The 25,515-nt window shown below is 51.5% G+C and overlaps 1 protein-coding gene and 1 long non-coding RNA gene across 8 annotated transcripts in view; one reads left to right on the forward strand and one right to left on the reverse strand.

The window, feature by feature from the left end:
- CTIF (cap binding complex dependent translation initiation factor) overlaps positions 1 to 25,515 on the forward strand; it is a 282,695-nt gene that overhangs the window by 119,941 nt on the left and 137,239 nt on the right. The window lies entirely within an intron of this gene.
- LOC144315087 (uncharacterized) lies at positions 19,714 to 21,469 on the reverse strand. The gene is made up of 2 exons (XR_013380877.1): positions 21,234 to 21,469; positions 19,714 to 20,449 (listed from the first exon to the last, which is right to left on the reverse strand). It is a non-coding gene; the product is annotated as an uncharacterized LOC144315087 (long non-coding RNA).

Genomic DNA, 25,515 nt, shown 5'->3' on the forward strand with positions numbered 1-25,515 from the left:
AAATACTTTGCCCCAGGTCACGTGGCTTATAAATGGGCTTGTGGAAATTGGAATTCAGGCAGCCCGACTCCTCTGGCACCCCTTTGTAAGAAATGTCGAGGAGGAGGAAGAAATGCTGGAAAACCATTTTCTATATTCTAGGTGACCGCAGTCACGTACAGCAAGTTAAGGGTGAATGTCATTTCCTTAATAAGCAAGGGCAAGAAAATGGATATCTTTTTTTTTTCCTCTACTGTTGAAGGCACTAAAAATGGAAAGAGAGAGGAGCCCCATGGACACCTTCGAAAGAGGAAGGAATGAGGTTTTTACTTTAAAAAAAAAATCAGTTTCTGATGCCCTCCCCCACAATCCCAGCTGACCCAAGATCCTGCACCAGCTATAGGGGAGGAATGCTTACCTAGGAGACCCCCTCCCTCTGCCTCTCTGGCCACCTCCCCCCACTCTCCCCAGCGCTTCCTCCCTCAGGACAAAAATAGGTGCCACAGACAATAAAGGAGGATACCAGGAGTTCTTCATCCCGAGGCTTCCTGTCTGAGGCCTCCAGGTAGCCAGCCCCATTGGGAATGGGCAACGTGCTCTGTGAGGCGAGCCTATTTTTATTTTTGTTGTTTGTGAGTCCTTTTACAAGAAGTCGCCACTTTGGGGGTGAAGGCTTTTGTTGGTGACAGCTAGGGAAGTTCCTAGGGAGCTGGCTATGGCCAAGTCTAGAGTAGGTTCCCACACAGCCTCAAGGAGCTGAGACAACAGGTAGCAAGTGTTTTTTGGCTCTCAAGGGGTCCAGGGAACCGCTGCCTCCCTTATGCAACAGCTTCAGTTATCCAGGACACACCTAGGGTCTTTGACGGGGATGGCAAACTGACCACAGACCTAGTCCAGCCCGCCAGCCTGTTTCTGCAAATAAAGTTTTATTGGCATGCGGTGCCCCCAGCCGTTTGCTCCCTTTGGCTGCATTTGTGCCACAAGACAGAGTCGAGGAGTTACAAGGGGACCCTCCAGCCTGCAAAGCCTAAAATATTTACCGTCTGGCCCTTAACAGAGAAAAGTTTGTCAAACACTGATCTAGAATATACATAGAAAAAAAAAGCCCTGAGAATTTCTTTTCAAAAGAGTTTTTAAAAGCTGGCAAAAATCCTGAAGCTCATTCAACTTCTCTTATCTGAGAGCCCTTCAGTTCCACGTGCAGAATGTTGTGAAGTTCACCCCAGATCATTCTCTTCCATCTTCCATTTCTTCAGCTGTGAAGTGGGATCATGCAGCTGTTTGACTAACATTATTGCAGAGCCATCCTGAGGGTCAGAATACAAACCAGGTTATATAATGACAGCTCTTTATGAACCAAAAAACCGCTCTCCAGACAGGACGTGGCCCTACTAAGTAGCACATTGATAACTGGAAAAGCAAAGCCAGAACCAGTGAGGTTAACAGGCAAGAAACGGGCTTGGGAAGCATCCCAGGGGTCCTTCCTGTGATTGGGGGAGCACAGGGGTGAAGACTATGTTGTTTCCCTGGTTCCTTCTAAGACCTAACTCTTGGAGAGCAACCGTCTGCCTGTGCAGGACTTAAGCTGAGACAAGAGCAGGGCCTGGCCAGCTGTGCCCCCCTGCTCCTCACACCCGCTGTGTCCTTACCGTCCCCGCCCCCTGCCCAGAGCTCCCCCCTCTTTTGTGGCCCCATACACTTTCCTGACTTCATGGACATTTGGAGGACTTGATTCTAGGCCAGATGTGAGTCTCTCTGGTTCTTTCCTGCCTCTCCTTGTGCTTGTGCTTCCTGGAAGAGGCGGACCTCAAACGATGCCTTGGGGGTAGCCAGGGAGATTCTCTGGAGAGGAAAGGAAAGGTATGGCATTCGGGGCTGCAGACGTAACAGAGTAATGGTTCAGAAGCAGTAGAGGCTGTGGAGAGTGGGGGCTCCTGGGAGCTCCATAGGGACACTTCTCTAAGTAGAGAGAGCCATTAGTGCACATCCCTGAGGCCTTGGGTCTTGAACAAGTAGATCCTCAGTCAGATGCTCTGGAGCAGCCAAATGTGTGATGGGAGGAGGATTTGGGAAGTCGGGGGCTCGGGCCTGACCAATCCTGTGTTCTCTTCCTGGGACCCGTAGGGAATTCCTAGGACCATAAACATCTTCCCTTAGTGGCCTGCAAAGGAAGTTTTGTTCCTTTATTAGAGACAAGCCAGTGTTCCTTAAAAACAGGACTTGCCCCCCCCCAATAGAGAGGTCATCTGGTCCATGCCCTACTTTGGGCCACACTGTGTCCAGAACCCTTTGCTGAGTGTGTGAGGGCTTGAGCATTCAGGTGGGAGGGAACACCTGGGGGTGCAGGTGGCAGGCCCAAGCAAGGCCAGGCGGAGTATTGCCTCACCAAGGCCACGGTGATGGCCTGAGCCCAGGCCATCTCACAAACGAGAGCTGCCCCACCCAGCCCTGTTCCGAGTGGCGTGGGCTTGGGACCAGGAGGCCAGTAGAGGGGCCGGATGACCTACAGGGGTCCTGGCTACCAATGCTCAGAGGCAGGTCCACCCTCCTGCACCCACCCACCCACCAATGATGCAACAGCCCTGCTAGGAGAGGCCCCAAACCACGAGAGGAGCGGCACCACTCCACCTGCAGCCCGACCGTCCATTTCATGGCTGGCTTAGCAGCCCCGCCGTCTTGGTGATGCCCTGGTGCCTCGGGCCAGCCCTAGCTAAGCCGGGCTGCATTCTGGCCCAGCACCTTTCCTCCTCTGTCCTTGGCCCGTGCAAGGAGCAGCTGAGGCTAGAGGAAGAAGAAGGTGTTGCTAAGGGTGTGAAGCATCCATTATTCCTTTATTAGCCAGTGTGCCATTTCTGGTCGCGTTCCCCTTCCTGGCGGCAGTGAGCTCAGGGGCGGAGAAGCCCAGTTATTTTCGTTTACCCCAGCTTCTCACTGGGAGTAGTCAGAGGCCGCAGGCAGACGGGGTGGGGGTGGACAGGGCTACGTGCTCTGCAGCAGGCGTTTGTGAATGGGCCCCGGCTCCCAGGCCACCCGACGGCAGGCGGCCCCCCCAGGACGCGCCGACTCTCACTGGCTGGACGTCGTCATTTCTAGCCTTGCAATGGCCAAGCAGGAGGAAGCTTTCTTCTGGCCCAAGAACAATACCAGGGTCAGCCCGGGGACCTCCCTCCTACACCCTCTTCCTTCCATTGTGAGCTGCTACACAATCCCAGGCTGCTGGGCTCTGCACAGCCTGGGGGAGGGAGGCCTTGCTCGGGACAGATTAGCGACGTGGGTGACACCTCCAGTCTCCACTTCCCAGGCTGGCCCAGGGTCCTGGAGGCGGCAGGTCACAGACAGACGGAGCAAGTGTGAGTGGCTGTGGAATCCCTGTGCCTTGCAAGGGCCTGATGGCAGGGTGCCCCCATCCTTACTGAATCACACAGCCAGTGAGAGCCGCAGAAGCCTCCCTAGACCTGCCCATCACCCCATTATACGGACAAGGAAGTGAGACCCAGAAAGCTAAAGGTTTCACCCAGCTTCTTATCGCCCTGCTTAAAAATTCTTTGCTGATTCCCAAGGCCTGTGGGAAAAGCCCAGACCTTCCTCCTGGTGTCTGCCCCCCTTCCAGGCCTCTCACCTGTCACTCCCCAACTTGGGCTTTAGCCTTGTGATTTGTTAACAGGCACTGGATGAGCAGCACTGGTCCTGCCTTAAAGGTCCTTCAGGGCTTCACTTACCTGCCTGCCGTATTCTTGTTCTTCAGAGACTCTGCCTGTAGGGCACCTCCTGTGCACCCCTCCCTGATAGGCATTTCCTTGTTGATTCATTCACCTGGGTTTCGCCGGCACTTCGTATACACCCGTGGAAGGGCTGCCCCTCCATGTCATTGGGGTGTGCATGTGGTCTCCCTACAACATGCGCTCTAGATCCTAGGGGCTGAAAGCAGCTCGTTGGCCTTTGCAACTTTTAGGACAGTGGTTCTCAAAGTGGGGTCCTCAGACCAGGGGAATTAGAAGAGCTGGGAATGTGCTAGGGGTGCAACTTCTCAGGGCTCCCTTCTGTCTCATTGGTCCGGAAACTGGGGGTGGGGCCGGTGATCAGTATTTTACCATCCCAGTAGGTGGTTCTGAGGCCTGTGCCAGTTTGAGAACCAGTGCCTTAGGGCCTCCCCACGTGGCTCTTACTTATTTCTTCTTTTCTCACTCTTTTTTCTTTCTTTATTTTTCTAATCAAGATATACAACACTGTGTGAGTTTGAGGTTTGTGACACACTGATTTTAGACGTTTGTGTCGCCATTCACATTGTGCAGCTAACACCACCTCCCTGGCATCACATCGTTATCGTTTCTCCTAGCATTGGGACAGTCGACACCCAGTCTCGTAGCAAGTTTAATATTTGTAGTACAGATTTGTTGTCTATCTTCCTAATTCCTTGATAGCTTCATGAGTCGTGGACATCACCCATCCCTTTCAATTTTCTGCCAGAATCTTTGGTTGTCTATTTGTCCTTTATCATTATTTTGCTCCAATGAAGGACAAAGAATCTTGCCCTCTTTGACAACCAAGGACATGGGTTTGCGAAGGGTTGAGTGATTCAAGATGGACACAATGCCCTGGACTCCAGCAGCTGCTCGTGTCTCCAGCAGTACCCCCGACGGATGCCCCATGGACCCCAGCAGGCCTGGGTGTCAGCAGGTAAGGGATGCTCACTACCTTCCCACCTATGAAAGGTAGAAAGGTCAGGAGAGCCCCCAGTGACACTACACCCTTGCCGGCGGTCAAAGCCACCACCCAGGGTAGAGACGGGGGGCAGCTTGCGTGTCCAGAAAGGAGTAGGAAGCCCCAGGCTAATCATTCGGCCTCCTCTCTTCGGACCTCATGCTGCATGGAGAGCACGTTTACCACCCCAGAACATTGGGTGGCGGCCGATGTTGAAAGCAGTTTGTCCCAGAGCTCAGAGACTGTCGGTGGCAGGCAGTGACCCTGACGCATTCCTAGTGGCGGGAGGAAGCTGGGCTGGGGATAAAACAACAAACACTAACTTCTGCCTCAAAGGCAGTAATCAAAAGTTACTATTAAATGGACTATAAATAATAACAGTAATGTAATTTCAGGCCTTGCCAAACAGACTATGGGAAGACCAGACATTAAGGTCGTGTCTGGAAAACAGTCCTGGCCTTTCCCTCTGGGGTTCAGCCGCGTAACTGGGGGGGCAGAGGGCTGAGGAGGACAGAGCCCTGACGCAGGGCCAGGTGATCGTGCCGTACCTCTGAGCCTCATCATCCCACTTCCCGTGAAATAGGAGCGAGGCCTGCACCACCCTCTGGACCCAACCCTGTGCCCCTCCGTACCTGCTTGCTTTATCGTACTCCCTACATAATTTTCTTATTTTCGTCTTGATGGTTTGAAGAACACATTGTGGATGTGGTGCCACTTCTCCCCCTAACAACCTCCCTCCGTTTTCCTAAAAACAGAGACATTCTCTTCCATAATCAGAGTTTCATCATCAAAATCAGGACGTTAACATTGAAAGAATCCTATGACATACTCCAAAGACCTCCTTCGCATTTTGCCAGTTGTCCTGCTAATCGCCGTGCTAAAGAAAAAGTTGGTTTTGTTGTGTCTTCTGCTTTAGAACTCAGTAGAAAGTCACACGTTGCTTTTAATTGTCATGTCTCGTTAGGTTCCTCGTTCTTTCACGATCTTGATATTTTTCGGGAAGGACGGACCACTTATTTTGTAGACTGTCTCTCAGTCTGGGTTTGTCCAATGTTTCCTCGTGATTAAATGTATACAATTTTGAAAGGAATGCCACCGAAGAGGCATGGGGTCCTCGGTGTGTGATACCAGGAGGCACAAGATGCTGACTCGGTGACCATGACATTGACCACCTGTCAGGTGGGAACTTGTAGGCTTCACTCCTGGGAAGCTACTAGGTTCCCCTTTGTAATTAATAACCATCATGCAGGGAGATATTTGAGACTGTGTTAATATGCTGCGTCTGATGATACTTGCCCCCACTGCACCACCCCCATCTTTAGCATCCATTGATGATTCTTGCCTGAAAAATATCATCATGTTTGTTGGCAAATGGTGATTTTTCTAATTCCATCTACATATTTCAGTTGACTTGCTACTGTCAGGAAAGTCCTTTCTCTTGTTTGTTTGTTTATATGTCTTGGCTTAGAGATTTTTATGTTCCTAGTGGTTATAACCCATGACTACTTGAGATGCCTAATTGTTGCAGATTTGACAAGTGGGAGCCCCTTCAGATCACTTTTGTGTATTTCTGAAATGCCCTGAATGGTTATTCCTTGAATACTTACTCACTTATTGGCACAAGAAGTTGTTCGGGTTTATTGAGTATTTCCCACCCCCACCTCCCCAGCCCTAGGATCCATTTGGCATGGAACCCAGTTACTTCCCAGTGGGCAGTTTTTAGAAACCCAGATCCAGGTGCTAGGTGTGCTCACTGCAACAGAATCTCCTGTCTTTTGATCCATTTCTCTGAGTCCTCAGATCAGAGCTTCTCTAGAAAATCCCTTTTGCCTGGAGGTGGAGATGGAAGGATATTGCATGGCTGTGGGGGTGGGAAAGACACTTGGGGCGTCCCTATCCAGGCTTTCCTCCCAGCATCCGAACCACACCTTCTGTGGTCCCTGGTTTCTTGAAGCTCTGAGCTCCCCGGGCGTTTTGCACACTTCTGGTCTATGTTCCCCTCTGTTGAGTTACCACCGCTTGTCTCACTTCATGTCTTCCCTAACTTGGATGAAATCTCTTTTCTCATTCTCTGTGTTCTTGTAGGTTTACCCTCTTTTTTTTTTATTATTAATTAGGGAGGGGAAATCGAAATTAGTGCATGCGGTCAATTTACTATGTGAGCCAGAAGTCCGATTGGTTGGATTTAAGTGATCAGAGGAAAAAGGAGAGCATTAAAGAAGACACGGAGCTCCCCATACTCGTTGGGAGCAGCAGTGGGAGCAGGTGTTTGTCTCTGGGAGTAGAGGGATGAAGTGTCCTGTCCGCCGAGTCTATGCAGGAGAACGAGTATGTGGCAGAGGTCCTGGACTTGCTGCCATTGGGATCAGAATATAAGGGGGGTAGTGGCAGGATGTACCTGAATGCCAATAAATAGGTTTTTTTCTTTTCTGTTGTTCAAAGAACTCCAGGAGGGGACACACACACACACACACACACACACACACAACTGTCTGAGGTGCCTGAGAAAATCTGCTTGGGTTCAGACCTGACAGAGAGAGGCTGGCTCCCACCTAAGAGCCAAGAGCCATCAGGGCAAATGCGCTCCATGGAGGGGCCAAGGATAAGTCTCTACTGCCCAGGCATTTGGATTCCAGCCACACCCTGCCTAGCTGTGCATTGCCTGGTGGGAAAGACTTTCCTCCAACAAATCTCCAACGTCCTTGGGAGCAAGACTCTTGTCCAGCACCACACCTAGACCAGGGTTGGATACATGGTGGGAGCTCAGGACGTCACAGAACCACGGGGAGTTGCTAAATGCCAGAACAAATGCATGAGCCAGCTGTGCAAAGGGCAAGGGTAAAGCAGCCTCTTCCAAGCCCCCTGAACACCTGCAAGGCCTCTGATGGTTGCTGGGCTCCTTCTACAGCTGCCCGGGACTCTCCCCTTTGGAATTACTAAGAAACCTGACCCCCACGCACCCACCCCCAGGGCTAGACTGGCTCCAGAAACACTCACATCAAGTACAAGCTGTCCCTGCCTTCTGCCAATTTGCATTTCAACAATCCATGAAAACCATTTATGTAGAACTTCTGGTAGCTTTAGTCTCCTTACTTGGGAGTTCCTGCTCATTTCTGGAAATGTGGACAGAAATACGTTTGCCCTTAAGGGCAGGCAGGGGTAGTTGCGCTGGCATAACTAGCCTCGTACCCTAGCCATAAAGGGTGGCACCCCAAATTGTTGACTGTGGCGGTTGGAGGGCTATTCTGTTATTCTGTGTGCTGTTCGCATCTCAGGAACACAAAACCCTGAAGGGCAGGGACGCTGGATACATCCCATTACCTAGAAGCGTTCCAGGGATTCCTTCTATGGACAGGTTGTCACCTCAGGCCCCCGTGTGCAGGACAAAGCTGGGGCGTACTTGGAACGGGGCTATTCGGGGGTGGGGAGAGGTCAGTTGTGGGCAAGCCCGGAAGACACCAAGAGTGAGTACCGGGACACATCGAAGAGAACTCGGGCCACTTGGCTGCCTCAGCCCGGTGCCCGGGGCAAGGAGCAGCCAGCGTCAGTCAGTGGGGCAAGAGTTGCACTCTGTCCCTGGGCATCCGTCTCGGAGACCAACCAGTCAACATTCTAAGCCATGAGGAAAGCATTCTGAATACATCCTACTCCCCCAGGAGACCAAGGCCCCCCCATGATGAAGGGCCGCACCCCAGGGCTTGCAGCTAATCCAGCAGCAGATTCAGGGTCCCGGGTCCACAGGCCTCCGCAATTCCCTGCACATCCTGGGGTTTCATTTACGGTGACTTCTCATGACTGGTCCTTGTAGAGGACTCACAGGATATCTGTTTAATAACTTAGTCTGGAATTTCACTAGGAATCAGATTCAATAGGTGTATTTGAAAAGGCCTCATCGCGAAACTGCACATAAAACATTCCGTAGAAAGGGAATTAGGAATCCTAACTGCCGCTGGCTCTGCATCTCCACACCCAGACCTAGAGCAGTGAGGTGATCGAGGCGGCTGACCGCAGCCCTGATCCCACACCAGGGCTCCCTGAGGCCTGCTGCTCGCCCCGCGGGGTCCAGGGCCTGCAGAGACGGAGGGCTTTATGTGGCTGCAAGGATGCAGTGGACCGGGCCAGTGGAAACCCCATGGACAAGAAGGATCTTCTGCTGTGGCATCTGGGCGTCCCATGGCACGTCCCCTCATTGGCTCCCCTTCTAAATGTGAGCTGTCAGGCAGCGTGTGAGTTCTTTTCCAGCCTCTAAAGAAGGGGAACGTGTTCCAGCACATGCACCAGCCTGCCACTGGCCAGGATGGCCATTTGTGCACATTAAGAAGAACCTTCAGCCTCTCCCTGAAATTGTCAAAAACAGTTCAGATCTCTGTTGACCAAGGTGAGGACCATCTCCCAGAGCAGCGCAGCACGTGCCTAGGCCACAGACGCCTCTTCTTTGGAAGCAAACGTCACAAACACAGGCATGAGTCGAATACCTAGGCCACTAGTTCATGTTGTAGAAGGTCAGGGTTTGAGTTTAGAGTATTTCTAGCTAAAGAAAATCCCTCTTGGAGATTAATATCTAACGAGTAACCCATTCTAGTTCTTCAGGTGGAGGGAGTCAGGAGGCCATGGCATGCTGTAGGTTATTAGACCTGAAAGGACCCTTGATGTCATTGGAGGCAGCTCCTTTCATTTTGCAACTGGGAACACAGAGGCCTGCACAGATACCCATGACCTGAGCCCAGGGCTCTGCGTCCCCACCACCCCAGGACAGGGGTAAGGAGCTGAATTCTAGAGGCTGCTGTGAGTCAGATGTCCTCATACCTGAGAGACTCCTACAGAACAGGAGGTGCTGGATGCAAAGAAGAAAAGCTGCAGCCAGATTCCCCAAATTTTTCGAAGCCCTGAATGAGACCCTAGCCCATGACCTCATTTGCCTGCCCTGGTCACCGGTTGTCCCCGCAGCAATCAGGTTCTTCTTATGGCAACGTGAGCGAACCTCAATAACACATGCCAGCTGTGTGGGATTCTCATTTTAAGCAATTTGTTGCAAAGACCCTCAGCAAAAATTGGCCATGAGAGAAGCAGGCACTCTGATAGCAGATTTGTCGTCCTCACTCATACACCCTTACCCAGGCCAGCCAGGGCATAGCAGCTGATCAGGGGCTGCTCACAAAAGGGACAGTGGTCCCTCTGCCAACTGTCCCCTTATGCCTGCATGCACCCGTGCACACATACACGTTCCCTCAACATGCTAAAAATGTTGGGAACAATTCATTCTAGTTCTTGACCTATGACTTCTAGGGCATTGCAGTGGCCTCTGCATCATTATTTTGTTTCAAAGAGTACCCTCCCGGTCAAAGCAGAAACATTTGCTTGGCAAGAAAAGAGAAGATGTTCCTTTATGTGGCCTTTCCTGGCGGCAAGAAAAGGGACATTGTTTCAGCAGGCTGGCGTGTGGTGTGGTCAAGGAAATGCATCATACCCCCTCAGCAAGGTCCTTTCAGGACACCCCAAAGGGCAGCAGCCCCAGCCACTGGCCACGTGGACCAGGCTGGTCACTCAGGTTGGGCAGAGGATGTCCATGTGCTGGAAGAGGAAAACCTGATTGATGGGAGACAGAGGGGTGGACCCCCCACGGCTGTGGACAAGGCCTGGGGAGGAACCTTGCTGGGTTACTGGGGACACTGGGCAGGGGGACTGCTCCGTCCCAAAAGAAGAGAGATGACCCAGAGACCTTAGGGTGATTCAGAATGTCAGTGACCAAAAAGAACTTCTTCTTTCGCTCCTGCCACTGGTGTGGTGGGGAAACTGAAGCTCCCCTCTGCAAAGCTGAGCCTACCTTAGTTCGGGGTCTCTGAAATCAGGGGCAAGACCTCCGTCTCCTTCCTTGCTGCGTCTTAGAATTGGCTAGGGAGCTCCCGGACCCCACCACCGACTGATTGTAATCATCTTTCAAGCTCCCCAGATGAATCTTCCATGTGACCAAGGTGCAGACCCTCCGTCCTCAGGCCCCAGGGATTTCTCCCATTGCTCCATCCTGGGAGGTGTTTGCAGGGGTTAGCCAGGACTTGATCCAGACTTAACAAAATATTAGTGTAGGGAACTCTGCCTTCTTGATATTAGTGACATCCTGCCTGGCTTAGCACTCCTTCGTTTTCTGTCTCCCGGGGATGTTCTATTCCTTCAGAGTGGGGACCGTGTCTTCTGTGCCGTTTCTCACAGATGGTGCTCTATCCCCCACCCTCATCCTTCATCAAAACCAGCCTGTTTTATTCTTAAATGTTCATAGATTCTTCTATCCCTCCACCATTTCCCTGATGCTCACGTTAGCCATTGGCATCTCTTGACGAATAGGATAGCTTTTTAACCTGTCTGCCGTGCGCTTGCCTTAAATCCCCTCGGATCTCTCCTCCACACCAGGTCCAGCGCCATCCACAAAGTCCACAAATCTAGCTGTCTTAGTAACGTGTGTAAGCCTTCCCCTGCTTCCCCATCACATGGAGGATGAAGCTCCTGCCCTCCAAGGCCTCCCTTCCAGCCCCTGCTCTCCTTTCAGCCTGGGGTCCCACATTTTCCCTGTCACGCACCCTATGGAAGGAACAGCCACACTGACTCGTTATGGGGCCCTGAATCCAGAGGAGCCAGGCCTCCGTCTTTGGCTGCCATGGGATCGGCAATGGTGAGAAGACCACCACCAGGTAGTGAACCCACTCACAGTAGCTCTTTTGCTTCTCATTTTCCTCCTATCTAGAGCAGAGATGATAAAACCTACCCCCTACCTGCCACCATCTCAGGAGGCTGCCCTGAGAACCCAGCGAGATGATCATTGAGGAAGTCCTTGGACAATTGTGAGACGCTAGTCAAATCTAAGAGCTTCTACGAGGATGGGAATAGATAGCTGTTGCACGGCCGTTCAGCGGGGCCCGTTGGGAGTCACTAGCATGGAACGCTGTGCACGTGCCCGGGAGCAGGGCAGGCGTGTTGGTGGCAACACCAGCTTCTTCCCTTAGTGTATTCATAAAGGGAATTGGGTGAAGGAAATGTCCTGGAATAGACAATCTTCCTAAACTCCCCCGAAATAACTTCAGTGGAAACAATGGTGGTCCTGTCCACCGTACGGTCATTGTTCCAGTCTACCACAACATGGGAAAAATCTCCCGGCATTTCCAACTCAACTGGGAATCAACCTGACTTCCAGAGGCCTAGAAACAAAGGGATTGTGCTCGAGGGCCGCTCTAGGTCTTCATGGCGTACTGGAGCTGAGGACAATCCCAGGGCTTGTGTACAGCTTAGCTTTTCCTCTCCACTTCCCTTTGGGAGTCATGTTTGCTAGAGACCTTTGTATTTTCCCATAGATAACTTTTGGGGGTCATGACCAAAAGACTTTATTACAACAATACTTGAGATTCTAGATTTCCTTCCAGTCGGTTCTATAGCACAGTGTCGCAGATTGGAGACCTCAGAATGCTTTCTTGCCCAACCCACCAAATGGACTCAGAATAGAATAATAAGAATAGAATAGAATAGAATAGAATAGAATAGAATAGAATAGAATAGAAAATAGAATAGAACAGAATAGCATTCCCTCCTCTGAAAGGCCTTCCTTGGTGCTCTATTCTTCCACCTTCTCAAAGGCGTTATCTCCCAGACGTGGTGAGGGCTTCCCGTCTGGTTACCCTGTCTCCCTGCTGCTTCTCATACTAGTCTATCCTTTTTAGAGAAACTGTCAGAGCAGTTTTGCTCAGCCCCTTCTCCTGTCACCTCCCTCCTTGACTCAAGAGACAACCTGCAGCTCCCCACTGGCCCATGAGACGAAACCAGGAGCCCTCTGGAGGGCATCCATAGTCCCAGGAATCTTCCTTCACGACCCCAGCCATGCCTCTCACCCACGACCTCATAATTGCTGCCCTCGCTTGACCAAAACCAACCTGTTTTCCTGTCATTTTATCCTTTTAAAAAACTTGAGCTTGTTAAATGTGTAACTAAACGTGCTGTACTTTTCTTTTGTAAAAAATGCATTTTGACCTCTTCCTGCCGCTGCAGGGACAACCATTCCAGAAGGCCTGTCTCCTTCGTGGCTCCTGTATGCGGAGTCCCCCCCACCACCTCTCTGCCTCAAATTCTCCCATCCCTTAGACTCTCTTCTCTCTCCCTTCCTCTAAGAAGTGCCTGATTACTCTGCTGGGGTGTCCTGGTCTTACCTTCCCCAGAACATGGTACTTTTGAGCAGTCCCCCTGACACTTTAAGGAACAGACAGGTAGCACGTGGAGCCCGTTCCTATACAGATTCTGACTCAGTAGAACAAGGACAGGGCCTGCATTCCTGCGTGTCTCACCCGCTCCCCAGGTGATGCTGATAATGCTGGTCCAGGGACCACACTTCGAGAAGGAGGATCTTGTAACCACGGTTCCTAAATTTTGTTGCACTTTGGGATCACCTGAGAATTTTAAGAGACCCATGCCAGTGTTCCACCTTAGACATTCAGATTTTATTGGCACAGGGTAATGACAAGGCATTGAGATTTTTTTAATCTTCCCAGGTGATTGCAGGGTGCCGTCAGGTGTGACAACAATGGCCTTATCATATAGTATGAATATAGCTGAGCCTATTACATATTTATTTCATCAGTGCTCACCTTATCTCCCAACGTGGACAACAATCTCTTTTAAGGCAAGGCTTGGTCACTTTTTTTTTTTTTTTTTTTTTTTTGAGGATTGATTGATTGACCTGTGATTGACTATTAGGCTGTTAGCCACTTTTTTTTAATGATAAACCAGTGTTAATAGAGCACATGTTGCCAGTAGGGAACCATAGTAGATGTCAAGAGGGAAACAAATGAGAGGGACTTGGATTTTGCCGGAGCGTGGTGGAGTATATACAGTGCCAGCCTTGGGCCGAGGCAGACTGCCTGTGTGACCTGGTTTCAAGGGCTGGGGACATGTTTCCTCCTCATCCCCACGTCTGAGGGGAAAAATACAAACAATACCTCCCTGGTTCGCTTCTTCCCAAAACATAACACCTCTACTTTTTTTTTTTCCTTTTGATCTAAGGCTGTGGTTCTCAACTTGATCACCCTTTAGAATCACCTAAAGAGCTTTTAAAATCTCCACTGCCTGGGCTGCACCCCAGACCACTTGCATCAGAGCCTCCCAAGGGGCACCTGGCCATCTGAATGTTTTAAAGCTCCCCTGGGGCTGTCAATGAGTTGCCCCCCGGGCTGAGAGCCTCTGACCTTAGCTTTTTATTGATTGAAATGTAAATATAATGCATTTATTCTCCTCTCAGGGGATTGAGTTTATCAGGGCCTTCCCTGAAGACAGGTTCAAATAGCAGTAAAGGGAGAATGTGAGGAAGCTGGGTGCCTGTCAAGCTCAAGAAGTCACCACTAAATGGGGGGAAAGGCCCAGAGCCAGAGGACAAACTGCTGCAAACTGCATTTGGCCTCCCAAGAATTCATAGACAGGGGTCCCAAATGACAGTTCGTGGGCCTAATCTGGCCCACCACCTATTTGTATAAAAGTTTTACTGGAACACAGTTATGCTTCTTTTTTTTTTTTTTAAGATTTTATTTATTTATTAGAGAGAAAGAGAGAGAAAGAGAAAGCATATGGGGGGGGGCGGCAGGCAGACAGAGGGGGAGACGCAGACTCCCCACTGACCAGAGAGCCTGAGGTAGGGCTTGATCCCGGGACGCTGGAATCCTGACTTGAGCCAAGGCAGATGCTTAACCAACTGAGCCACTCAGGCACCCCCACAGCTATTCTTCTGTGACTACTTTTGCTATATACCATGGCAGTTGAGACCATGTGGCCTGCAGAGTCTAAAATATTTACTATCTGACTCTTTATTTTTTTTTTTTTTTTTTTTTTTAAATCTTTATTTATTTATGATAGTCACACAGAGAGAGAGAGAGAGAGAGAGGCAGAGAGGCAGAGACACAGGCAGAGAGAGAAGCAGGCTCCATGCACCGGGAGCCTGATGTGGGATTCGATCCCGGGTCTCCAGGATCACGCCCTGGGCCGAAGGCAGGCGCTAAACCGCTGCGCCACCCAGGGATCCCTATCTGACTCTTTAGAGAGAAACTTTGCTGACTCCTTTTCTGGAGGGTTGACCCTGCGTATACTCCCTAGTTGAAGTTAATGTATTAATAGAAATGTTCAGAATTTGTCATTGTTTAGTTACTTTGAAAACAGTGCAGAGTGTCCTGATAGATGTCTGAGAATACATCCCGGTTGGGATACAGTAGGCTCTCCCTCAGCCTCAGTGCAGTGGGCCATGGGCTGCAAGCTGCCACCCTCTGGCCTCAATGGCCTCATTGGGTCACCTTCCTGTGCTGTTCAGACATCACCATCCTCCTTATGGGCTGCGAGGTGGGAAGATTGGGAGCCTTCACATCAAAACCTGATAGACGGTAGGAGGTTGGCAGAGCTGCCCAGGGCGGATGGAGTCAGGAGAGGGGTCGCAGGAAACCAAGCCTCTGCAGATGGAGCGAGGTGGCAGGGATGAGAGCTGCGCCCAGAGCGGGCGGGCAGCCAGGAAGTGCCTGAAGCCTGCTCTTCAAAGCCCTGTGTCCAAGCTCTCGTGTTCCCCTCCATTCCTTCTTGAGCCACCACTGTGCCCCGAAAGTAGGTCAGATCGCTGTCTGCTCCAGAGACATGGAGGGAAATAGATACCAACTAGGTCATTGTAGCTGCTGGTGCCTGGTGAGCCGGTGGAGACCCATGGCTGCCCGACTGAAGACAACCCATAAAGACTCTTTTATGTGGCAGGGAATCCTTAATGACCACATCCGCACAACAAAAGGTCAGCGCTGCTTTCTGGGAATGGAAAAAGTAATTGAATTTCTGAAATGGTACATTTCCTGTAGCCAGAGAGAGGTACAACCGGCGTCCTTAAAGTGTTCCCTTAAAAAATTAATAAGTTGGAGGCAATTATTTCTTTTACCAAAGATATTTGCAAGAGGACTTAGAATTTCCTACTCTGGTTAAAACACAGTTCCATGCAGGAATTGTTTGCACGCGTGCAGATTTGAAGGAATTCACCTCTATCTCACCGAATTCCTATCTTTCTTCCTCATTGGAAAGCTTCACCAGCCTACGACATGTTCCTTCTACTTTCCGATTTTGACAACACATGGCCAGGGCCTGCTGGTGTCCCATGGTGCTCATCATATGAATGTTTAGCTTGACAGCTTAGCTATTAGTGATTTAGCTTGGAAGAAGGGAAGGAGAAGAAGCAAGGTACCCCCTGCATAGATCAAATATAGCAACCCTGTGAATTTGTGCTTTTGACACTGCCAACTGTCCACAGCATGAATCCAGGGGAAACCGTAAGTGGCCTCTTGTAAACCCCACTTACATCCATTCACTCATTTTCTCATTCCATCCACAAACGTTGTGGAGTACCTACTATGTGGCAGTCACTGTGCAAAGTGCATTGTGGTGGAAACCAGGGGGGTCTCTTTCCCGAGAGGTGCAACCCTACGGAATTCTGGATTGCTGTGGGCTGCTGTGGGTGCCAGGCCTCCAATCCGCTGCTTTTCTGGGTGCTGTGTACGGTTCCATCCTGAGCCCCTGCATGAACATCCCCCCTCTAGTGGGCATTGCCCCAGGCCTGCTATTTGGGTCCATCCTCCCCTTCTCCCCTGTCAAGCATGGATAATAAGAGTACCTCCCTCTCGGGGTTGTTGTGAGGTTTAAATTAGTTGATACACATAAACTCTTTGCTCCGCACCTGCTCAGTGATAGACGCTGCTATTATCTATATCGCAGCTCACAGTCCTTGCAGACCTAATTTAGTTCCTTCTATGGTAATGAGGCCTTTTGAACACCTTCCAGGGAAACAGAATTGCTCACTTGGTGGAAGGGAATGTATTTATGGGGCAGGACTAGAAGGGAAGGAAAGCCTTTGCAGGCTAGCTTCCCCCCATTGTTGGGCTAGCTCATCTGCATCAGACTCAGCTCAGGGATGCCCTAGCCTCGCCTTGCCATCTTCTCCGTCATCTCCTTGCCACTCGAGGTGGCCAAGAGAAGCTACTGCAAACAGACAAGGGGTGTACAGGCAGGTGTTTCCACATGAGCAAGCTGTCTCCCATGTGTGTTGTCCACTCACTGCTTCCCTGGTATCAGTGTCATTGGTCAAGAGTTTCGTTGAGCATGGGCAACACGTGAGGTGCTGTTCGGGAGGTAAAACTTTAGGAGGAATCTCCTAGCCTTTGCCTATTGCCGTGGGCCTGGCTGTGACCCAGAATTCAACACCCTCTCCTTCCCATCACCCCCACAGTGCTTCACTCCAAGCAAAGAGCATGAATCCAGGGCAGAGGATACCAGGGCCTGAATGCTATCCTGGGATCAAAGACCATAACCCAGGAGGGGCCGTGGAGAGGAACCTTCCTGTGGGTGCCTGACTCCTGGTCACTGTTAAGCTGCCCTGCTTTGAGTCCCTAAGGAGATCATGCTGACCTCCAACGAGGAGGGACCCTGTAGCCCATTCACCCTCCCAGCGGGGCAGGGGCGGGGGCTCCTGGTGTCACCTCCTCTCTGGCTCCTGTTACTTGTGTGACTTCTCCAGACCCTATTCCTCACCTGGTAGGTACTGACCCCCTGGGCTCAGCCTGTCTGGCCTCGGTTCCATAGACTGAGGGTACTCTGGAACCCTTCTCTCTGCAGGCAGGTCATTTAAGTCGAGTAAACATGTATCCAGAGACTGGCCAGGTGTGTTCCCGTGGGTCCTCTCATTTGCTTTCCAGCACCTCATTTCAATCCTCACAAGAGAAGGTATGCTTAAGTTCTCCATTTGAGAGCAGGGAAGGGAGCAGACTTATGGCCTGGCAGCACTGGCCTCTGGCCTTGCACACAGGGCAGGTTTGGCAGACGTGGGAGTGGGACACCTGTTGCAAACTAGGAGGCCTGTGGAGTTGAGTGGTGGGCACCAAGCATCCACAGTGTCATTGTTGATGTGCAGGCCAGCCAATGGCCACCTTGGTTGTCGGAGAGCTTTACAGTCTAACCAGAAACTGGGGGGTCGGGGTCTTCATATCTACTGCATTTAACTGAAGGAGAATTGTGATTACAGATGGAGGGCTGAGGGAGCCATGGAGCACCCTAACTCCTTACAGTGCAGGAGATTTTGCTCAGTTGAAGGCCACAGTCTGTAGACTCTGGGTCACCTGTGAATGCTGCTGGTCCACAGTGGTTAGAATGGGGGTGGCCCAGTCCAGTCCATCCAGGGCTGTCGACATCATAAGTTTTAATCCAACAAGGAATTATGGAGGACTGTGATATGTAAGGGGGCACACAGGAGGGAAGGAAACATGGCCCCTGAGCTCCTGAAAGTTGGGCAGACAGCTTATCAGCAACTGTCTAGTCCATTTAGGTACCAGGATGGAGTTTGTCCAATGTGCTGTGTGACCAAATGGGTTCATTCTCATGTGAACAGGCATTTATGCCAATGGCAAAGTCTGGAGAGTGGGGTGAACAAAAGTGGGGAAGATGTGGCAGGCGGAGGGAAAAGCCTGGTTCCAGAATGTGTGTCCCAGGGAGGGTGGCAGGCACATGGGGCAGGGAGGAGTGGACGCCCCTTAAAAATCTGGAGAACAGTCCACCTCCAACCCTCCAACCACCTCCAACCTGAGCCCAGGTCTCCTGGCCCCTGGCCCAGGGCACCTTCTGATGCGTTTCCATAAATAGAACATTAAGGCCAGTTCTCAGGACCAGCAGTAGGGGGTGCAGACGGGGTGGGGGGGGGCAGCAATTAAAGCTTTTCCTCCAGGTGGGCTCCTGATCTGACACAAGAGCAAGGGCAGCAAGAGCCTAAAAAATTGCTTCCTCCACCGAAGTGATTTGGTTGGAAAGGCTGTGGTCCTGGTCAGGCCGTTAAGTCCTGGCCCTGGCGGGGGCCACCCAGCCCCACAACCCCAGCCCCACAACCCCTTTGCTCTGCAGCTTGTGCACACCCACCTCCCTCATTATGCTGGGGTTGCTCAGAGCCTGGGGCTGTGTGGCTGTCCACTGGAAGGTCAGTGCTGTGGGCAGCGTTGCCTTCTCAAAAAAGGAAGAGGGTGAGGAGAGGACTCACCCCTGAAAACCTCATGGACAAAGGCGACTGCAAGTGTACCAGCTTTCCCTGCCGTGGTGGTAGCTGGGTGATCCAGCAGACAGGGATTCTCTTGTCACAGGGGACAGCCTGGTTGCAGTGTAAGCTCAGGGGACACCCAGCGCTTGGCACAGGAGCCACTCTCCTATGTTGTGGGGGGGCAGCTTCAGCGATGGGAGCTGCCAGGGGCTGAGGGCCATGTGCTTACATAGGGCAGTGGGTGCTCAACAAACACAGCATCACTTGTGGCCGTGACCCAACAAGGAGGGTTGCCCAGTGGCCTGAGATGGGGAAGGAGGGTCAAGGAGCAAATGACAAGACAATCAATGCCCTGTCTGCTTCAAAAGTAAAACCAGACAAAAACTGATTGTGGCTTGTTGAAATGTGTCAGCGAGAAGGGAAAGAGTTGAGATCACATGTCCTTTCACACCTGGGAGGGACGTTTATCGCCGAGATCCATGACTTAGGCCAACACAGGGAAGCCAGGGGTTTTCCCAAAAGGATTGGAAAATGGTCAAGTTCACACTTTCCCTGAGGATTGGGTTCAGGTGAACATGATCACATATACGCAGAATTATTCTTGACGACCCCTTACATGGCCCATGAAGTTCAGAATGGTTGGTGTGGGGTACCATGTGGTCTGCTGTAAGGAGGGCATCAGCCCCATAGGGTATTTTAATTTTCTTTCTTTCTAAATACATATAGGTGAGTTTGGGTGAGGGGTAGGCGAGACAGACTGTGCAAAGCGCCTTCTGTAGGACAGCATGGTGCTTTGCACGGAGCTGACAGTGATCCACATAAAGGACTATCCTTTATTTTAAAGTCATGTCCTTTATGAAGTTAAAGTGCTAGTAGATGGGATGTCCTCAGGTAGAGAGTAAAAAGTAACAACTCCCCATTTTTAAATATAAATCTTACTGCTTTATGAAATTCAAAATGTCAGGAAGTACTAATCTAAGCTTGCTACTTTATTTAAGATGAACTCTTAAGTTTTGTTGTTGAAGACGAAACATGAGAAGAGTCGACTCTTTCAGTTTTTTTCTCCCGTAGAGGACATTGGTCTGAGCCTTGACTCTCAGTCTGTTGACCTGGTCACGCTGGTTGGGCTCCAGTGTCACTTTCGTAGAGAAGCCTTTTCTGGTCCTCAGGTCGAAAGCATCCTCTTCTTCCTTTTCATTGTTTCTTTCTGTTCCAGGGCACTGGTTTCTGTTTAAATTCTCGCTTTTAGCGGCATCCTATGGGCTCTCCCCTTCCCCTTATGAGATGGAAACCCCGGTCCGTGGTGCAGCTCACTGTTGCATTTGCAGCACCTGCATCAGCTCCTGGCACCTCAATGAAGAGGTGTCGCATGAACAAACGAAAGCCCGGGTGGTTCCTGAGGGAGGGACCACATTTTGGCCTCTTGCCTCCAATGCCGTTGCCGACGCTACCGCAGCAGGTTCTCAGCTAGCCTGAGTGCGGAGGCCAGTCCCTCCACACTCTCTCCCTGCCCTGAGCCCGGGAGCTCAAGAAGCAGCTGATGGGGGGACACAGGTGGCCACCTTCTAGGATGACCTCGTTGGGGGTTTGGGCTGCCGTGTCCCAGTAGGCTCGTGAGGGGCATGGATGGAAACTCTAGGACATCTCAGGGCTGGAGGGCTTTCCTGGCACAGGGCGTGGGGTGCAGACGGGGGCATCTCATAGACCGTGCTAAAGAAAAGAAGAGGGTGAGGGGACCTCAGCACCACCACTAGCAGTGGTTTGGGCAGGGGGTCTGTCCACATGGCCCCCGGTGCTCTTACACTTACTGCTAGTGTGTGGAATGAGCCACGCCAGGGTACACTCAGGAGAAGCAAGAGCGCAGCTATTACAGCCCGCCTCCTGGGAACCTGCGCCAAGGCGCCATCTCTCTTACTCTGCTTCTCTTAATTCTAGAGCCTTCTGCTAACTCAGAGGGTAGCCTCAGGCACCCCTTCCACCCTCTTGCTCCTAGGGTGCCCCCCACCCCCCGCAATTTCTCTCTGCATGGAGCCTCAATGTTATCAGTGTATCTCACCTCCCCTGTGGCCCATGACGTCTTTGGGACACAGTCATCTGGGGCACATGATGGTCACAAAACACAGCGGCCGTCCCTGAGGGTTTCTAGAGCCTCAGTGTTCTTCCAGAATCTGTTATTGCTTCTGTTCCCAGGATGGCTTTTGAACCTCCCCCAAGTTCAAAACACTGTCCACACATGTGCCTACATCTTGGAGGCTGTCCCCTCCCCACAAAGGCCAGAGCACACGATTGGCCTTGTCTCCCCTGGAGCTTGCTTTATGGAGTTTTTGAGGATCAGGGTCTTACCCCCTCAGGAACGCACTACCAAGCTACGGACCGGGACTCGGCCCACACGTGTTTAAACCCTCACCCTGACAATTTTTCTGGAGGCCACAGAGCATGCTCTGTGCTGTTTCCCACGGCCACGTGTACCATTCATTTTTTGGACATCTTCTACCTTTGGTCTGCAGCGGCTTGAGTGTGGTGGCCTTTTCAGTTCAGCAAGGCTCCTGGGCCCCTCAGTAAACGTCCCTCATCGGGGGAGTGGCAAGCTTGCCCCTGTCCCAGGTCACGCCTTGGTGGCCACAGGGGTTCCACAGCGCAACCAGTCAGCCCCCGGGCCCACTCACACAACGGAAGATCGACAATGCTCATTGAAAGCCCAGCCCCTCAGTCACTGCTTCCTCTACATTTTGCACCATAGAATGCAGAAAGAATTTTCTAGCATTGTTCTGTTGTTTCTTAGGTTCCGTCCACGTTCTCACCCATTTTTTCCTCTTCATTCAGAAACCATTGAGCAAACATCACTTGTATTGCAATTGCCCAGTGAGTTCTTCCTGCAGTTGCCCAGTGGGAAGGGTCGGGGAGGGTCATGTCTGCTTTCCATGACTTCGAGGATGTAATGAGATCAAGCATGACACCCTTGAAAGCTGTATCATGTGGGTTGTTTGGTTATCAGTGATAGAAAGGCACCTCAAAATATTTCAAAGATAAGAAGAAGAAATTTGCCGGCTCCCAAAATAAAGGAAGGAGTGTAAGTGTTCGCAACAGAAGAGGCGGGGAGGGCAAATATTTTCATCCTCATTCTCTACCAGAGGGAGGAGAGAGTGGCCCCCAGGTTTGGCCACAGAACCGGGACCCAGGTATGTGTGATTTTATTAGTCAGGACTCTTACGGCTTTTATGGTGAGAAACCTAACTTGAGAAAAAAGGGAGGGGTGGGTTTCATCGGCTCCGTGCTGCCAAAGAAGGCTTCCCCCCGGCAGCAAGCTGGCCTCGGTAGCTGCACCGAGTACAGCAAGACCCTCAGATTATGAGGAAGACCTGGGGTCACCCCCACCACTGCCACGGGCAACGTGATCATGTGCAATCAGGGGGCGTCTCGGAGAGCCTGAGTCAAGCTCGTCTCCCAGAAGAACGTCCAGTTCTCGTGCAGCTGTAGCACCTGTAGGTGCGGAGAGCGGCCCTCCCGAGTGCGTGGAGCCTTAGAGCCTGTGCTCACGTTCCAGGGTGTTGAGTGGCACTGCCGGCGGGGCTGAGTGCCCGTGGCTCAGCCTCTAGATCCCGTCCCTGTCTACTTTCATCTGTGTCTTTTTACACAGGGACTCCAGCTAAGGTCTTGTGGTTTTTTGTTTTGTTTTGTTTTGTTTTTTTGTTTTTTAAGTCTCTGCTGATTAAAAAAAGAAAAGAAAAGAAAAAAGAAAAACCACAAATTTAAACCTGAGTGAGCCTGCCTGCCCCTCACCTTTCTTTCTAAAATGGGTCGGCCTCTGAGTAGCTGTGCAGCCTAGAGATTCCAGGAATTTTAAAAACATTACCTGTTTATTTCATTGGACGTGACCTGCACATCCTGCCCACGTGCCCACAGCGAGACCTTGGTAGGATGACTTCTTAGAAGCTTTGAAAACACATGACCCCCCGCAGGAGGAAGGCTCCACTCTTGAGACAAGCTCATTGTCAGGAAGCTGAACTTGGTATTTTTATGGCCCGGTACATTGCCAAGTGCTATGGCTGCTTTGTATCTTCGCCCTCGGGGTATCTCCCCAGTTGGGCTGGAGGTGGGGGAGCCTGGGGGAGCCTGGGGGAGCCTGAGGAGTCGTGAACTGGCTTGGCCAGATCATCTGTCCTGCCTCCGTGAGGGCTCCAGCTCCCTGGGCTTGCCCGGTGGACACAGCAGAATCAACATCCAGTTTCAGTTTTTCTTCTCGTAGACTATTGGTGGGGCCTTCCACCCAAATCATCTGGAATCTTCTGGAGAGAAGGAACCCTTAGTTTCCATGTGCTTAGCAGCATTCTTGCAAGTGATAAGAACCTGATCTGGCCAATCAATATGCAAGTGCATGAAGAAGAGGAGAGGGATTGTGGTCTCCCTAGAGTCAAACCCTGGTGTGACGGGGGCAGACAGGGACGTCAGTGGAGAGAGCAGGGCTGGCACGCAGGGCCTACCTTGCTAGGAAACTGATGAGGCCCCCTCTCCACTGGAAACCTCCCGTGCTGCCTCACTGGGACTGGGACCCTCAGCCTTCTTTCCAACTCTGGCATTTCAAGTGTCCTTCTTCCTCCAAGGACACCAGCCATGGGATTTGGGGCTCACTCTTATCTAGTATGACCTATTCTCACCTTGAGCATATCTGCAAATACCCTATTTGCAGGGTTAAGACTCCAACTCACCTTTTTGAGGCCCACAATTCCACCTGTCCTAGGGGGTGAGGAGGACTATAGAGAGGGCAGCAAGCCAGAGACCCTGGTCTTCAGAATACTCTGGTGCTTCCCCGTCTGCCCACAGTGCCAAGCACATCTCCACACCCCGCTGGGGCACTGGCGTCATTATCCAGCAGGTGGAAGTTGTACCATTCCTTCTTCTCCTGTGCCCCCGTCAAACTCCTTAGGACTCGGCCACAGTTCCGCTCCGTGGACGAAAGCTTCCCTGACCCTTCTCCCAAGCAGGATCCTCATTCCTTCTTCTAGGCTGCCAGAGGCATCTGTTCAGTGTCTCCTGTGGCTCCTGGCATCCATCAGCTCATGGTGCCCTGACCGCCAGGGCTGGCACTGGGTCTGTTCATCCCAGTCTTCTCCATCTGATGCACTTGGCACATGGTGAGCCTACAGCAGTGACCGAGTGAGAAAGAACCGCGGATGCACGTACGGGTGGGTGGGTAGACGGATGGACGTCGCATAACAGAAGTCTCCCCTGACCACTGCGCCCACCCCTGCTGTGCACATCCCCTTGCCACACCTTGTCCTACCCCATAGCATTTTCTTCAATTATCATAGCATCTGCTTATCTCATAGCTGGCCTTCCGCTTGCGCTGGAACGTGTGCTCTAGACAAACAAGCATGTCGCCTCTTTCTTTTTTACCACCGTATGCTCAGCACCTAAAACGGCAATTTTTATAGGGTGGGTAGATGGAAGAGTGGGTGGACTGTAGGCTGGGTGGGGCGCCGGGAGCCCACAGCCTGGCAGCGGCGTCACCATGATCACAGAGCCAGCGGGTCTCAGAGCCGTCGGGCGCGGGTGCTCCTCACTCGGCGTGCTTGTGTGGCCCTCACTGAAGGCACCCTCCCCCCCCACCCAAGATCTGTCTGTTTACACTGACGTCTGGGGGCAAGGCCCTTGCAGTCCAGCCCGGGGCCTGCGGCTCTGCCGCCTGCCTTGAATCCCTCGGCATCACTGCCCCGGGTCGTGTATATCAACCTCAGGCCGCCCTGCAATGGGTGGACTGGACATAATGTGTTTCTAAAACCAGAGCAATGACAGTACTGCCCTGCAGAGCTGCATCTTACGCCGTGGCTAACCTCCGAGTCAGGGGTGTGTGTGTTTGTGTGTGCGCACACGTGCATGCATGTGTATGCGTGCGTTTCACGCACATTCTGCCGGTTGGCATGCGGGAAGAGTATTATCTTCCTTCTGTCCGTGGATTGGTTATATCATCTACTTGTCTCCCAGGCCCATTTAGTGAGCAGAAGTGGTCAGAGGTTGGATGGGGGTCCTGCAGGAGGTCTCGGAGCTACAGGAAGAAGGGTTCCCGAGTGGGGAAGTGGAAGCAGAGCTGGCGGGGCCTGGGGTGGCAGCGTGTTGCTGCAGAGGCTCCCAAGCTTGAAGCCTGCTGAGGCCCACCAAGCAGCTGGTAGACCAGACAGACGGCCGGTGCTTTCACGTACTGGCAAGGGTTGAGGGAGTAGTTCTTCCACCTGTACCGACGTTACCTGGACTGACATCCATGTGGGGCTCTCTCAGAGCTTGGAGTGGAAGGATTTGTTGAGTAAAGAATTACAGCCAAGGCCATGGACCACTCTTAAAGGATAATTCTGACAAGCCTGATCAAGGGCCCATTCTGCATTTGAGGGATGTGTTCTAAAAAAGCAGGGAGGGATCTCTGGTCTAAAGCCAAAGTACCCTCTCCCCTGGCCAGGCCTGGAGATACCTGTTCATGCTCCTTTCTAGATTCCACTCTTTCTAGATTATCAGTCGTACTTATCAGTACTTATCAGTGGGTTTCCCTTGTCTAGCACATACTGCCCTTTGCAGCCTGATCTTATATAATATGTTTTAGGGCAGCTGCTTCCTGGAGAGTCATTGAATGAGAAAGAAACACTTTCCATTGTGGCTGGATCTTCTTTTTTCTTACTTTTAACACTTGCTGTCCCCTCTACCCGGAATATACTGCCCCCAGATTTTCTTCCCTCCTTTTTAAATTGAGACATACTGTGAGACTCACCCTTTTAAAGCAAATGGTTAGT

The sequence above is a fragment of the Canis aureus genome, chromosome 6 (assembly GCF_053574225.1).
Source record: "Canis aureus isolate CA01 chromosome 6, VMU_Caureus_v.1.0, whole genome shotgun sequence".
NCBI classification, from domain to species: Eukaryota; Metazoa; Chordata; class Mammalia; order Carnivora; family Canidae; genus Canis; species Canis aureus.